The following is a 13,342-nucleotide window of genomic DNA, read 5'->3' as shown; positions in this document are numbered from 1 at the left end:
TGTGTATGTGTAGCGTCACAGCACTGGTCGGAGCTTAGCTGAGATCAAGGCGTTCCCTGAAATCGAGGTTACGGATTTAGAAATGGAAAAGGAAATTGAATGGATTGAAATGGTTTTTTGGTGTTTTGGAATGGACTAGGTTACGATTCTGGAAATGGAAATGGTTTTTGATGCAGAGGTTTTGGAATGGACTGGATAAGGAATTTGGATTAAGGATATGGACATGGTTGCAAAGGAATGGATTTGGATTATGGAAAGGACTAGATAAAGTTTTTGGATTTTGGAAATGGATAATTTGCATAATGGAGTGGACTGGATGAAGATACGGATTTGGACTATGGAATGGATTTTGAAAAAACGTGGATTTGGATATGGAATGGACTGAAAGAAGATACTGGTTTGGATTTGGACTGAAAGAAGACACTGGTTTGAATTATGGATTGGATTGGAGGAAGCCACATGGATTTGTACTAAGGAATTGATTGAATTGGATAATGATTTTGGAAGCGATCTTCGAAATGGACTTGGTTTTTGGATTGGATTGGACTCGATAATGATTATTGGATAAGGATCTTGGCTGGAATGGATTTGAATGGTGACAGGACTTTGGAATGGACTTGTTTATGAGAATAGGACCTTTTGTGGTACTCTAGTAGTTTGGAAAACAACACACAAAGCCGAGAAAAACAACATTAAAACCCACACCCCAAATGGTTACAAAATGAAAGACTGAAAGCTATTAAAGGGCACTTACCAAACTAAGACATACTACATACATCACCCCAGAAACACGAATACAAGTAACTTCATTATTTAAAGAAACCATAATTAAAAACTTTAACAACAAAAACAAAAAAAAAAACATCTGTTCTTATCAGTTTAATATCTGATACGTCCCCCATAGGGGGACCGTCTATATTAAATGGATTTTTGGAAGCGGGAGATGGAAGCGGGGCTTGCTCCGTCCACTCCACGCATCGACCCGGTATTGCAGTACCTCCAAAGGGAACGGTGCCCAGGAGGAGATGAGAGAGAGAATCAGAGAGAGAGGAGGGGAGAGCGAGGCGACGAGGGAGGGAGGAGCGGGAGAGAGATGAGAGGGAGAGAGAGAGAGAGAGGGGAGAGAGAGAGAGAGAGAGAGATTGAGAGATGAGAGAGAGAGAGAGAGAGCCCCACCCTCCCTCCCTCCCCGGAGAGAGAGAGACCGGGACCCGCCGTTTTCCCGCTCTTTTCGTTCTTTTTTTTTTTTTTTTTTTTTTTTTTTTTTTTTTGTTTTTTTCATATTTCATATTCAGGCAGGCCTAACACACGCAGCAGGCCAGTGTAGCAGCAGCAGCAAAGCGCCCTTTCGCCGGGGCGGAACGGCAGATGCGTTTTGGGAGGAGTTCCCTGTTTTTGTTTTGCGTGCGTGGCCTCGCTGCCGCTTGGTAGAGGGGAGTGCCTTTGGGCCGGCCGGAAGGGCTCGGCCACCAGCAAAGGCACGCTCCGGCTTCTCTACAGCTCGAATGAACCTTTCGCCTTTTACTAAAGATTTCCGTGGAGAGGAGCATTTACGAGTTCGATCCAATTTTTGGACAGCCCTTCCCCTCAGGGAGGGGCTCCACCTGGAGTTTAAAAGCAGAACGAGCACAGAAAGGGCGGTCGCCCCCGTTGGAGCCCGGCACCTTTCCTTCCTTCCTTCCTTCCCTCCTTCCTCCCTCCGCCCGCCCGAGAAGCAAGTACCACGACTGCTGCGGCGGGCGGCCGCGCCCGGGGCGTTTGGCCAAAACCATTGTGGGCATCGCTTCTCGGCCTCTTGGCTCAGATCAAGTGTAGTATCTGTTCTTATCAGTTTAATATCTGATACGTCCCCCATAGGGGGACCGTCTATATTAAATTGATTTTTGGAAGCGGGCGATGGAAGCGGGGCTTGCTCCGTCCACTCCACGCATCGACCCGGTATTGCAGTACCTCCGGGAACGGTGCCCATTTCTCAGAAAGGTCAAAAGAGAGAGAGAGAGAGCGAGAGAGAAGCGAGAGAGAGAGAGAGAGAGAGAGGAGAGAGAGAGAGAGAGAGAGAGAGAGAGAGAGAGAGAGCCCCACCCTCCCCTTTCCTGGGACGCGCCGTTTTCCCGCTCTTTTCGTTCTTTTTTTTTTTTTTTTTTTTTTTTTTCATATTTCATATTCAGGCAGGCCTAACACACGCAGCAGGCCAGTGTAGCAGCAGCAGCAAAGCGCCCTTTCGCCGGGGCGGAACGGCAGATGCGTTTTGGGAGGAGTTCCCTGTTTTTGTTTTGCGTGCGTGGCCTCGCTGCCGCTTGGCAGAGGGGAGGGCCTTTGGGCCTTTGGCCGGAAGGGCTCGGCCACCAGCAAAGGCACGCTCCGGCTTCTCTACAGCTCGAATGAACCTTTCGCCTTTTACTAAAGATTTCCGTGGAGAGGAGCATTTACGAGTTCGATCCAATTTTTGGACAGCCCTTCCCCTCAGGGAGGGGCTCCACCTGGAGTTTAAAAGCAGAACGAGCACAGAAAGGGCGGTCGCCCCCGTTGGAGCCCGGCACCTTTCCTTCCTTCCTTCCTTCCTTCCTTCCTCCCCTCCGCCCGCCCGAGAAGCAAGTACCACGACTGCTGCGGCGGGCGGCCGCGCCCGGGGCGTTTGGCCAAAACCATTGTGGGCATCGCTTCTCGGCCTCTTGGCTCAGATCAAGTGTAGTATGTGTTCTTATCAGTTTAATATCTGATACGTCCCCCATAGGGGGACCGTCTATATTAAATGGATTTTTGGAAGCGGGAGATGGAAGCGGGGCTTGCTCCGTCCACTCCACGCATCGACCCGGTATTGCAGTACCTCCGGGAACGGTGCCCATTTCTCAGAAAGGTCAAAAGAGAGAGAGAGAGAGAGAGAGAGAGAGAGAGAGAGAGAGAGAGAGAGAGAGAGAGAGAGAGAGAGAGAGAGAGAGAGAGAGAGAGCCCCCTACCCTCCCCCCTAGGAGGGGGCCAGGCAAAAACCTCCCTCTCCCCACCTTTTCCTGGGACGCGCGTTTTCCCGCTTGTTTTGTCTTTTTTTTTTTTTTTTTTTTTTTTTTTTCATATTTTCATATTCAGGTCAGTCCGGATTGTGCGTCGTCCGGTCACAGTGTCCCGCAGCAGCAGCAGCAAAGCGCCCTTTCGCCGGGGCGGAACGGCAGATGCGTTTTGGGAGGAGTTCCCTGTTTTTGTTTTGCGTGCGTGGCCTTGCTGCCGCTTGGCAGAGGGGAGGGCCTTTGGGCCGGCCGGCCGGAAGGGCTCGGCCACCAGCAAAGGCACGCTCCGGCTTCTCTACAGCTCGAATGAACCTTTCGCCTTTTACTAAAGATTTCCGTGGAGAGGAGCATTTACGAGTTCGATCCAATTTTTGGACAGCCCTTCCCCTCAGGGAGGGGCTCCACCTGGAGTTTAAAAGCAGAACGAGCACAGAAAGGGCGGTCGCCCCCGTTGGAGCCCGGCACCTTTCCTTCCTTCCTTCCTTCCTCCCTCCCCCCGCCCGCCCGAGAAGCAAGTACCACGACTGCTGCGGCGGGCGGCCGCGCCCGGGGCGTTTGGCCAAAACCATTGTGGGCATCGCTTCTCGGCCTCTTGGCTCAGATCAAGTGTAGTATCTGTTCTTATCAGTTTAATATCTGATACGTCCCCCATAGGGGGACCGTCTATATTAAATGGATTTTTGGAAGCGGGAGATGGAAGCGGGGCTTGCTCCGTCCACTCCACGCATCGACCCGGTATTGCAGTACCTCCGGGAACGGTGCACATTTCTCAGAAAGGTCAAAAGAGAGAGAGAGAGAGAGAGAGAGAGAGAGAGAGAGAGAGAGAGAGAGAGAGAGAGAGAGAGAGAGAGAGAGAGAGAGAGAGAGAGAGAGAGAGAGAGAGGAGAGAGAGGCCCACCCTAACCTCCCTCGACCACCCCACCCCTTTCCTGGGACGCGCCGTTTTTTTTTTCTTTTCGTTCTTTTTTTTTTTTTTTTTTTTTTTTTTCATATTTCATATTCAGGCAGGCCTAACACACGCAGCAGGCCAGTGTAGCAGCAGCAGCAAAGCGCCCTTTCGCCGGGGCGGAACGGCAGATGCGTTTTGGGAGGAGTTCCCTTTTTTTGTTTTGCGTGGCCTTGCTGCCGCTTGGCAGAGGGGAGGGCCTTTGGGCCTTTGGGCCGGCCGGAAGGGCTCGGCCACCAGCAAAGGCACGCTCCGGCTTCTCTACAGCTCGAATGAACCTTTCGCCTTTTACTAAAGATTTCCGTGGAGAGGAGCATTTACGAGTTCGATCCAATTTTTGGACAGCCCTTCCCCTCAGGGAGGGGCTCCACCTGGAGTTTAAAAGCAGAACGAGCACAGAAAGGGCGGTCGCCCCCGTTGGAGCCCGGCACCTTTCCTTCCTTCCTTCCTTCCTCCCTCCTCCCTCCGCCCGCCCGAGAAGCAAGTACCACGACTGCTGCGGCGGGCGGCCGCGCCCGGGGCGTTTGGCCAAAACCATTGTGGGCATCGCTTCTCGGCCTCTTGGCTCAGATCAAGTGTAGTATCTGTTCTTATCAGTTTAATATCTGATACGTCCCCCATAGGGGGACCGTCTATATTAAATGGATTTTTGGAAGCGGGAGATGGAAGCGGGGCTTGCTCCGTCCACTCCACGCATCGACCCGGTATTGCAGTACCTCCGGGAACGGTGCCCATTTCTCAGAAAGGTCAAAAGAGAGAGAGAGAGAGAGAGAGAGAGAGAGAGAGCGAGCGAGCGAGAGAGAGAGAGAGAGAGAGAGAGAGAGAGAGAGAGAGAGAGAGAGAGAGAGAGAGAGAGAGACCCTCCCCACCCTCCCCTTTCCTGGGACGCGCCGTTTTCCCGCTTTTTTCGTTTTTTTTTTTTTTTTTTTTTTTTTTTCATATTTCATATTCAGGCAGGCCTAACACACGCAGCAGGCCAGTGTAGCAGCAGCAGCAAAGCGCCCTTTCGCCGGGGCGGAACGGCAGATGCGTTTTGGGAGGAGTTCCCTGTTTTTGTTTTGCGTGCGTGGCCTCGCTGCCGCTTGGCAGAGGGGAGGGCCTTTGGGCCTTTGGGCCGGCCGGAAGGGCTCGGCCACCAGCAAAGGCACGCTCCGGCTTCTCTACAGCTCGAATGAACCTTTCGCCTTTTACTAAAGATTTCCGTGGAGAGGAGCATTTACGAGTTCGATCCAATTTTTGGACAGCCCTTCCCCTCAGGGAGGGGCTCCACCTGGAGTTTAAAAGCAGAACGAGCACAGAAAGGGCGGTCGCCCCCGTTGGAGCCCGGCACCTTTCCTTCCTTCCTTCCTTCCTTCCTTCCTCCTCCCTCCGCCCGCCCGAGAAGCAAGTACCACGACTGCTGCGGCGGGCGGCCGCGCCCGGGGCGTTTGGCCAAAACCATTGTGGGCATCGCTTCTCGGCCTCTTGGCTCTGCTCAAGTGTATGTGGCATGACCGCAGCATCCTGAGGATCCAGTGAGGAAGAGAAGGCGCTGGGAGCGGAATACGGTGGCGACTGGAAGGAGGATGCAGAACCTGATCCGTTTCCGATGGAGTGAGGTTTTGGAGAAGGAATTGAAGATCGTCGATGCTGCAGAATTGAAGGATACACCAGGCGGGCGAGAATTCTTTGTGAAGGAGGTGCTGTTGAAAGGACTAAATTTGGAGGTGAAGTCTATTTTCTGTTTTCAGAACTATGAAAAGTTTTTTGATTTGGCCTTGTGCAGTGAGGAATTGGCTCAGAGCGTTTGGGATACTTATCAGAAGAAGAGAAATGAAAGGCCTTTTTCGATGTATATCGCAGATCCCTTATTTGCAAGGGAAGTTCGGCCATTGTTTGTTTTCATGTATAACCCGTATGTTGGGCAGGAGGAAGTCGCACAGTATGTTGGCCGTTTTTGCGACATTATTTCGGGACCTTTTAAAGTGCTTGACCCTATAGGTATATGGACCGGGAAGTGGAAATTTATTGTAAGGCTGAAGATTTGCAGTTCAAAGGAGGGGGGTATAGTACACCCTCCGGGTCATGTACAGATTGGGGGAAACAGGGGTTTTTTAAGTTACCCTGGGCAACCGCGAAAGTGTTTTAAGTGTAACACTGAAGGGCATGAGGCGAGCGAGTGCAAAGTAATGTTCTGCCAGAAATGCAGGCGAAAAGGGCATGAAGCGATGGACTGTAAAACCCCAAAAAGTTGCAGTATGTGTGGAGCACTGGATCACCTGTATAGAGAGTGTGGAAAGCGTGGTATGGGTGGTGAGAGAGCAAGTGAGGGTGGTGATGGTGCAAAGAATGATGGGAGTGGAGAAGAAAAGAGTGGAGGTGGGAGTGGTATGGATGGTGAGCGAGCAAAGGAGGGTGGTGATGGTGCAAAGAAAGATGGGAGTGGAAAGGGAATGAGTGGAGAAAAGTTGGAGCTGAGCTGACAAAGGAAAGTGGGTGGAGAGTGGAGAAAGGAGGATGAGTGGTAGGCGTGTCTAAAGAGGACCAAGGTGTGGCCCCCGGAAGAACACTCTGACCCGATGGTGGGAGGAGAGGGAGAGGTGCACAGGAAGAGAAAAGATAGAGATGGAAAGGAGGTGAGCGCCTGTGAAGACCTATCAGAAGATGAGAGGAGGGAGCAGAAGATACAGGAGCAAGTGCGAGTTGGGGAGAGGCAGCTGGAGGAAGAGGAAAAGAAGAGTGTTGGAAAGAGCAAAGAAGAACAAAGATTTGATGAAATGACGGAAGAAAAGGAGGATAATTTAATGCGGAGTCTTTGTAGGAGGGAGTTTTTTGAGTTAATGGCTTGGAAGGAGAAGATTGAAAAAAGGGGTGATCACAGAGGTAGAATGGAAAGATATGAGAACAGAAAGGAATAGAGTTCTGTTATGTGCAGCGATGGAAAGATGAAGAGAAAAGAAAGGGGATTATTAAGAAGTAAAGAGGTTTAAAAGAAAGATTTTGTTTTGTGTTGGATAATTAGACTGAGTATTTGTGAGAAAGAATATGTGTGTTTAATGTTTTTCTGAATTTGTATTGACATTTGTGCTTTTGTTTATGGATTATTTGTTCTGGAAAATATTTAAGTTTTGATATTTGTTTTTGATTTTGGATATTTGTATTGTTATTTTTGAAAAGATTTTTCTTGTTTTTGTCAAAATATTATGCTAGTGTTTTTAGTTATCGCTTTATTTGTAATTTTTTGTTTTTGTGTTTTTTTCTGTAATGATTTTGTTTGTTTTGTTTTTTGTGATTGTTTTTCCTGTTTTTGTTGGAGTATTGTTTTTTTTTGAAAAGAATTAATAAAATATTTTTAAATAAAAAAAAAAAAAAAAAAAAAAATCTGTTCTTATCAGTTTAATATCTGATACGTCCCCCATAGGGGGACCGTCTATATTAAATGGATTTTTGGAAGCGGGAGATGGAAGCGGGGCTTGCTCCGTCCACTCCACGCATCGACCCGGTATTGCAGTACCTCCGGGAACGGTGCCCATTTCTCAGAAAGGTCAAAAGAGAGAGAGAGAGCGAGAGAGAGAGAGAGAGAGAGAGAGAGAGAGAGAGAGAGAGAGAGAGAGAGAGAGAGAGAGGAGAGAGAGAGAGAGAGAGAGAGAGAGAGAGAGAGAGAGCCCCACCCTAACCCCCCCCCCCCCACCTCCCCTTTCCTGGGACGCGCCGTTTTCCCGCTCTTTTCGTTCTTTTTTTTTTTTTTTTTTTTTTTTTTTCATATTTCATATTCAGGCAGGCCTAACACACGCAGCAGGCCAGTGTAGCAGCAGCAGCAAAGCGCCCTTTCGCCGGGGCGGAACGGCAGATGCGTTTTGGGAGGAGTTCCCTGTTTTTGTTTTGCGTGCGTGGCCTCGCTGCCGCTTGGCAGAGGGGAGGGCCTTTGGGCCTTTGGGCCGGCCGGAAGGGCTCGGCCACCAGCAAAGGCACGCTCCGGCTTCTCTACAGCTCGAATGAACCTTTCGCCTTTTACTAAAGATTTCCGTGGAGAGGAGCATTTACGAGTTCGATCCAATTTTTGGACAGCCCTTCCCCTCAGGGAGGGGCTCCACCTGGAGTTTAAAAGCAGAACGAGCACAGAAAGGGCGGTCGCCCCCGTTGGAGCCCGGCACCTTTCCTTCCTTCCTTCCTTCCTTCCTTCCTCCCTCCGCCCGCCCGAGAAGCAAGTACCACGACTGCTGCGGCGGGCGGCCGCGCCCGGGGCGTTTGGCCAAAACCATTGTGGGCATCGCTTCTCGGCCTCTTGGCTTGATCAAGTGTATGTGGCCTGACCGCAGCTCTTGAGACGCCATCAGAATGGAGAATCTAGGATCACCGTCGACCCCCAGGGTGCGATTGAAGAACACTGTGCGTTTGGAGTTAGCAGAAGATGAGGAGCTACGCAGAAAAGTGGATTTAAAATTTCTTATGGAGAAGATCTTGATGGGAGAGCTCGGCATATTTCCACAGCAAATATTCTGTTTGCAGGAATTCTTGAAGACCAGGATATACGACATCACCTTGGTTTCGGAGTCTCTTTGTTACAACGTTTGGGAAATCTACAAAAAGAAGAGAAACCTTCCTTGTTTTTTTGGAATCAAAATGGAGATGCTGTACACCAGAGAGGTGAGAACACTAACTGTGCATATGTTCAACCCTTTTGTGCAAGAGAATGAAATAAAGACCTTTTTATTGCGCTACTGTGACCAAGTGCAAAATGGAGAGAAAATAAAGAATGAATATGATATCTGGAATGGAAAAAGGAGATATACAGTTACTTTTAAAAAGGACCCGGAAGGAATAGGAGGAGTCAGACACCCTCCAAGTAACTTTTCAATTGGGCCTAATAAAGGCTATCTTTTTTATCCAGGACAGCCACGTTATTGTAGAAAATGTGGCCAGTTTGGCCATGTTATGGTGGACTGCATGGAAGATCATTGCAGTAATTGTAATGGAAGTGGCCATAAGGCTAAAGACTGCACAAAAGCGAAGAGCTGTAACCTGTGTGGAGATCCTGGACACTTGTATAAATCCTGTCCTCAAAAGAGAAGAACATATGCAGAGGCAACAGTAGCTAGACCACCACCGGCAGAACAGCAGGAAGCAGAGGAGCAGTCAGTGACAGTAGAAAAAAGGGCAGAGGATGCAAGCATGCAAGACCAGCAGAAGGAAGACCCAAGTCCCAAGAGCTCAGAGGAAGAGTCCAAAGAGGATTATGCAAAATGGATGGGGTTGGATGTTTCTGATGTCACTGATAGCGAAGGAGAGTCTTCGGCTGAGCTTTCTTCAGTAAAGGAGTGGGGTGAGGATGAGCATGAGATGGAGGAGGCCAGAGAGAATTCGGAAGGAATGGAATGGATGGAAGCAAGGAACAAGAGAAAAGCTTCAGGTGAGAAAAAAGAGGAAGAGCCGGAGGAGAAGAAAGGGCTAAAAGGGGTGGTCACAGCTGTAACCACTTATAATAGATTCGATCCATTGGTAAGCAGTATGAAGGAGCTGGAAGAAGGAGAAGACTACTCTGTGTGCGAAGCCAACACATCTGGGCAGAAAGGATATTTGAGTCCTGGAGGGGTTGAGACATTTGCTCACACAACAGGAATGTTGTTGAGAGCAGAGGGAAGCAAGAAACAACGTGAAGAGACAGGTGAGTGAGAGAATCGCTTCTTTAAAACTACCTAATGGCATTTAAAGTACTGACAATTAATGCAAGAGGCTTGAGGGACATTGGGAAAAGAAAAACCTTTTTGTTTTCATTGGCGACTGTGAACTTTGATGTAGCATTCCTCCAAGAATGCCATTTAAAAGATAATGGAGATATAAAGACGTTTTCAAAAGAATGGAAAGAAGGACCTTCATGTTGGAGCATTGGGCATGTGCACGCTGATGGGGTGGGGATACTATTTAAGGGAAGGGGTTTTGTTATTGAGAGCTCATGTTCTGTTAATCCTGGAAGAGTGTTGTGTGTGGATGTAAATTGGAACGGGGTGAGGTTTCGTTGTATAAATGTGTATGCACCTAGTAAGAGGGGGGCTAGATTGGAGTTTTTTAAGTGTTTGCCTTCACTTTTAAATACTAGTAGGGTGGTGGTGATGGGTGGAGACTTTAATGTGTCTTTAGATAAATTGGAGAGTGAGGAACAAGGTGCTAGGGATTTTTCGGCCACGTGGATTAAAAAAATGTGTACTGATTTTTCTTTTTATGACTCTTATAGAGAAATGAATAAACAGGATGGGGGGTTTACATGGAGGAACTCTAGAGGGGATCAATCAAGGATTGATTATTTTTTTCTACCAGTGGGGGTTACAATCCAAGATTTTAAAATTTTTCCATGTTGGGGCTCGGATCACGAAATGCTGGTAGTCAGTATAAAGGTGGAGGTTCCAGAGAGAGGGACGGGGTTTTGGAAACTTAATGTAAGAGTTCTGGAGGATGAGGAATTTCAGGCTAGGTTCCAGGAAATGTATAAAGGGTGGCAGAATTTAAAAAGGGGGTACAACTCTATGGTAGGGTGGTGGGAAGATGTAAAAAAGAAAGTTAATACATTTTGTCAGAAATATTGCAGGTGGCAGAGGAGGAGGGAGAGAGATAAAATAAATGGTTACAATTATAAATTACAAGGATTGTTCTCTAAAATGAATAATGGAGAAGAGATAGACTGGGGAGAGGTTAAGAGGTTAAAAGGAGCAATGGGGGATTATTTTGAGCAGAAAGCCCAGGAGTTTGCTTTCTTGGCTAAAATAAATGAGAAAGAAAGTGATGAAAAGGTAACCAAATTTTTTTTTCAATCAGTAAAGCAAAAACAAACTAAAAGTGTAGTAATTGGGCTTAAAACAGAAAAAGGGGTGGTTGGTGGGAAGGAGGAAATGTTAAGGCATGCCAGGCGGTTTTATCAGGATCTCTTTGCTGAAAGGGAAGTGTCTCAACAGGAGGTAGATGTGTTGTTGAGGAGTATTGAGAATAAATTAACTAGTGAAGAGCAGGATCAATTGGAGGAGGAGGTAACGGAGGCTGAGGCAAAGGCAGCACTAGATTCAATGAAAGGAAATAAAACGCCAGGGTGTGATGGGTTGCCCAAAGAATTCTTTGTGTGTTTTTGGGATTTGCTAAAGAAGGATTTGGTGGAGGTATATAGGGAGATTTTTGAAGAGGGAATAATGCCTGAGTCAATGAGGAAAGGGGTAATAAGCCTTATATTCAAGAAAGGGGATAGAACTGAGCTAGAGAACTGGAGGCCAATAACATTGCTCTCAGTGGATTATAAAATATTAAGTAAAATATTAACAAATAGGCTAAAAAGAGTAATGCCATCAATAGTGAATATAGACCAGACATGTGGAGTGAAGGGGAGGTCTAGTTGTCTAAATCTAATTTTAATAAGGGACATTTTGACTTGGGTTAAAGAACGAGACTTACCTCTATGCCTATTAAATTTAGATCAGGAGAAAGCATTTGATAGGGTGAATCACGCTTTTTTGTTAAATTTGTTGAAGAAATTTAATTTTGGGCCATTTTTTATAAAGTGGATCCAGATATTGTATAAAGAGGTGTTTAGTTTGGTAAATATAAATGGGTTTTTTTCTGAACCAGTTAGACAGTTTGGAGGAGTGAGGCAGGGTTGCCCTCTGTCTCCTTTGCTTTATGTAATTTTTATCGAACCTTTAGCGGAATTAATCAGAAAGGATAAAGACATTAAAGGGGTCCATATACCAGGAGGGGCGGGGGATACAGTCAAAATCACTCAATATGCAGATGACATGACATTATTTGTGTCAACAGATAAAGGTTTGGACAGGATAGTAGAGCTGTTGCAGGGGTTCAGTCGTGCAACAGGATCAAAGATTAACATGGGGAAGTCATCGATAATGTATTGTGGAAGGTGGGCTGACAGGAATGATGTAAGACATGGCTTTACCTGGTGCAAAGATGGGATGAAAATTTTAGGTCTTAAGTTTTACAAAGAAGAATGTGCTAAAAGAAACTGGGTGGAGAAAATTGAGAGGGTTAAAACACAATTGGATATATGGAGGGTTAGGAGATTAACTATAACAGGGAAGGTGGTTGTTATCAAAGCAGATCTACTGCCAGGTTTGAATTATATGGCTTATATCTTTCCTATGCCGACAAAATGTAAATTATTACTGACAAAGGTGGTGTTTTCTTTTATATGGGGGGGTCGGTATGAATCGGTTAAAAGAGAACAGATGTATATGCCAGTACCACAAGGGGGCAGAGATGTTCCATGTATCCCATTAAAGTTAGAGGTTTTGTATGTCCACAATACTTGTAAAATGATTATTGAAGAGAAAGATCACAAAGCTTGTTTTTTTATAAAGTTTTGGTTTTCCTTTGTGTTAAGATCCATAGTAAATATTAGGAATGTCGTACCCAGGGCAGATAAGAGGCCGTGGCATTATGAAAGAGCTGCTCTGTTTTTAAAAACACATCCAGAAATTCTGAAAAAGGAAGTGGTGTTAAATCATAAAGGGATGTACACATGTCTTAGGGATAAAATGATAAACAAAAGGGCAGAGGTACAGGTAAATAGTGAAATCAATTGGAAACAGCTACAACCAAAGTATTTGGATAACTCAACAAAGGATTTAAATTGGTTGGCGGCATTGAATAGATTACCTGTAAAAGATACATTATACAGACATGGGTGTGCGAGGGATTCATTGTGTCCAAGGAAATGTGGGGTAGGAGAAACGGTGAGGCACGCGTTATGGAGCTGCCAGGTTGTGACTAAGTTCTGGAGGCGGGTGAGGATGAGGATTATGAAAGGAGTCATTGAGGATAATGTCTTGTCATCTGATTGCATTCTGTATGGTGGAGGTTTGAATAAATTGAAACAGAGAGAATATGAGGTGGTGTGGACCATAGTTAGTATGGGAAAAGAATATGTATGGAATACAAGATGCAAACAAATCAGGAAGATCAAGGATGTTTTGACAGCTAAAGAGATGTATTATGCATTTGTGGCACAAATTAAAGGTATGCTTAGAATGTATGGGTTTGTGCATGGGGAAAAGAAATGTAAAGAAACATGGGGATCAGTGATGAAAAATGTCATGTAAACCACTGAATAAAATTTAATATCAAAAATCAAAATCTGTTCTTATCAGTTTAATATCTGATACGTCCCCCATAGGGGGACCGTCTATATTAAATGGATTTTTGGAAGCGGGAGATGGAAGCGGGGCTTGCTCCGTCCACTCCACGCATCGACCCGGTATTGCAGTACCTCCGGGAACGGTGCCCATTTCTCAGAAAGGTCAAAAGAGAGAGAGAGAGAGAGAGAGAGAGAGAGAGAGAGAGAGAGAGAGAGAGAGAGAGAGAGAGAGAGAGAGAGAGAGAGAGAGAGGGGGGGGAGGGGAAAGGGCCCCTGACCTGGACC

At 46.7% G+C, this 13,342-nt stretch overlaps 11 non-coding genes and 2 pseudogenes across 11 annotated transcripts; all 13 read left to right on the top strand.

Annotated features, from left to right (window-relative positions):
• Window positions 1–831: 831 nt before the first annotated feature.
• Window positions 832–1,021, top strand: LOC121311689. Its single transcript, XR_005949436.1, has one exon. It is a non-coding gene; the product is annotated as a U2 spliceosomal RNA (small nuclear RNA).
• Window positions 1,022–1,480: 459 nt separating this feature from the next.
• LOC121311718 lies at window positions 1,481–1,598 on the top strand. Its single transcript, XR_005949464.1, has one exon. It is a non-coding gene; the product is annotated as a U5 spliceosomal RNA (small nuclear RNA).
• A 181-nt stretch (window positions 1,599–1,779) lies between these two features.
• Window positions 1,780–1,972, top strand: LOC121311673. The gene has a single exon (XR_005949426.1). It is a non-coding gene; the product is annotated as a U2 spliceosomal RNA (small nuclear RNA).
• A 384-nt stretch (window positions 1,973–2,356) lies between these two features.
• On the top strand, window positions 2,357–2,474 carry LOC121311717. The gene has a single exon (XR_005949463.1). It is a non-coding gene; the product is annotated as a U5 spliceosomal RNA (small nuclear RNA).
• A 182-nt stretch (window positions 2,475–2,656) lies between these two features.
• Window positions 2,657–2,849, top strand: LOC121311674. Its single transcript, XR_005949427.1, has one exon. It is a non-coding gene; the product is annotated as a U2 spliceosomal RNA (small nuclear RNA).
• A 434-nt stretch (window positions 2,850–3,283) lies between these two features.
• On the top strand, window positions 3,284–3,401 carry LOC121311716. The gene has a single exon (XR_005949462.1). It is a non-coding gene; the product is annotated as a U5 spliceosomal RNA (small nuclear RNA).
• Window positions 3,402–3,578: 177 nt separating this feature from the next.
• LOC121311669 lies at window positions 3,579–3,771 on the top strand. Its single transcript, XR_005949422.1, has one exon. It is a non-coding gene; the product is annotated as a U2 spliceosomal RNA (small nuclear RNA).
• Window positions 3,772–4,195: 424 nt separating this feature from the next.
• Window positions 4,196–4,313, top strand: LOC121311714. The gene has a single exon (XR_005949460.1). It is a non-coding gene; the product is annotated as a U5 spliceosomal RNA (small nuclear RNA).
• Window positions 4,314–4,493: 180 nt separating this feature from the next.
• LOC121311672 lies at window positions 4,494–4,686 on the top strand. Its single transcript, XR_005949425.1, has one exon. It is a non-coding gene; the product is annotated as a U2 spliceosomal RNA (small nuclear RNA).
• A 408-nt stretch (window positions 4,687–5,094) lies between these two features.
• Window positions 5,095–5,212, top strand: LOC121311713. Its single transcript, XR_005949459.1, has one exon. It is a non-coding gene; the product is annotated as a U5 spliceosomal RNA (small nuclear RNA).
• A 2,032-nt stretch (window positions 5,213–7,244) lies between these two features.
• Window positions 7,245–7,463, top strand: LOC121311679 (annotated as a pseudogene).
• Window positions 7,464–7,897: 434 nt separating this feature from the next.
• LOC121311712 lies at window positions 7,898–8,015 on the top strand. Its single transcript, XR_005949458.1, has one exon. It is a non-coding gene; the product is annotated as a U5 spliceosomal RNA (small nuclear RNA).
• Window positions 8,016–13,030: 5,015 nt separating this feature from the next.
• On the top strand, window positions 13,031–13,211 carry LOC121311676 (annotated as a pseudogene).
• The last annotated feature ends 131 nt before the right edge of the window (window positions 13,212–13,342 follow it).

This window comes from Polyodon spathula, unplaced genomic scaffold (genome assembly GCF_017654505.1).
Source record: "Polyodon spathula isolate WHYD16114869_AA unplaced genomic scaffold, ASM1765450v1 scaffolds_3280, whole genome shotgun sequence".
Classification (NCBI taxonomy): domain Eukaryota; kingdom Metazoa; phylum Chordata; class Actinopteri; order Acipenseriformes; family Polyodontidae; genus Polyodon; species Polyodon spathula.
This window is presented reverse-complemented; position numbering and strand designations above follow the sequence as displayed.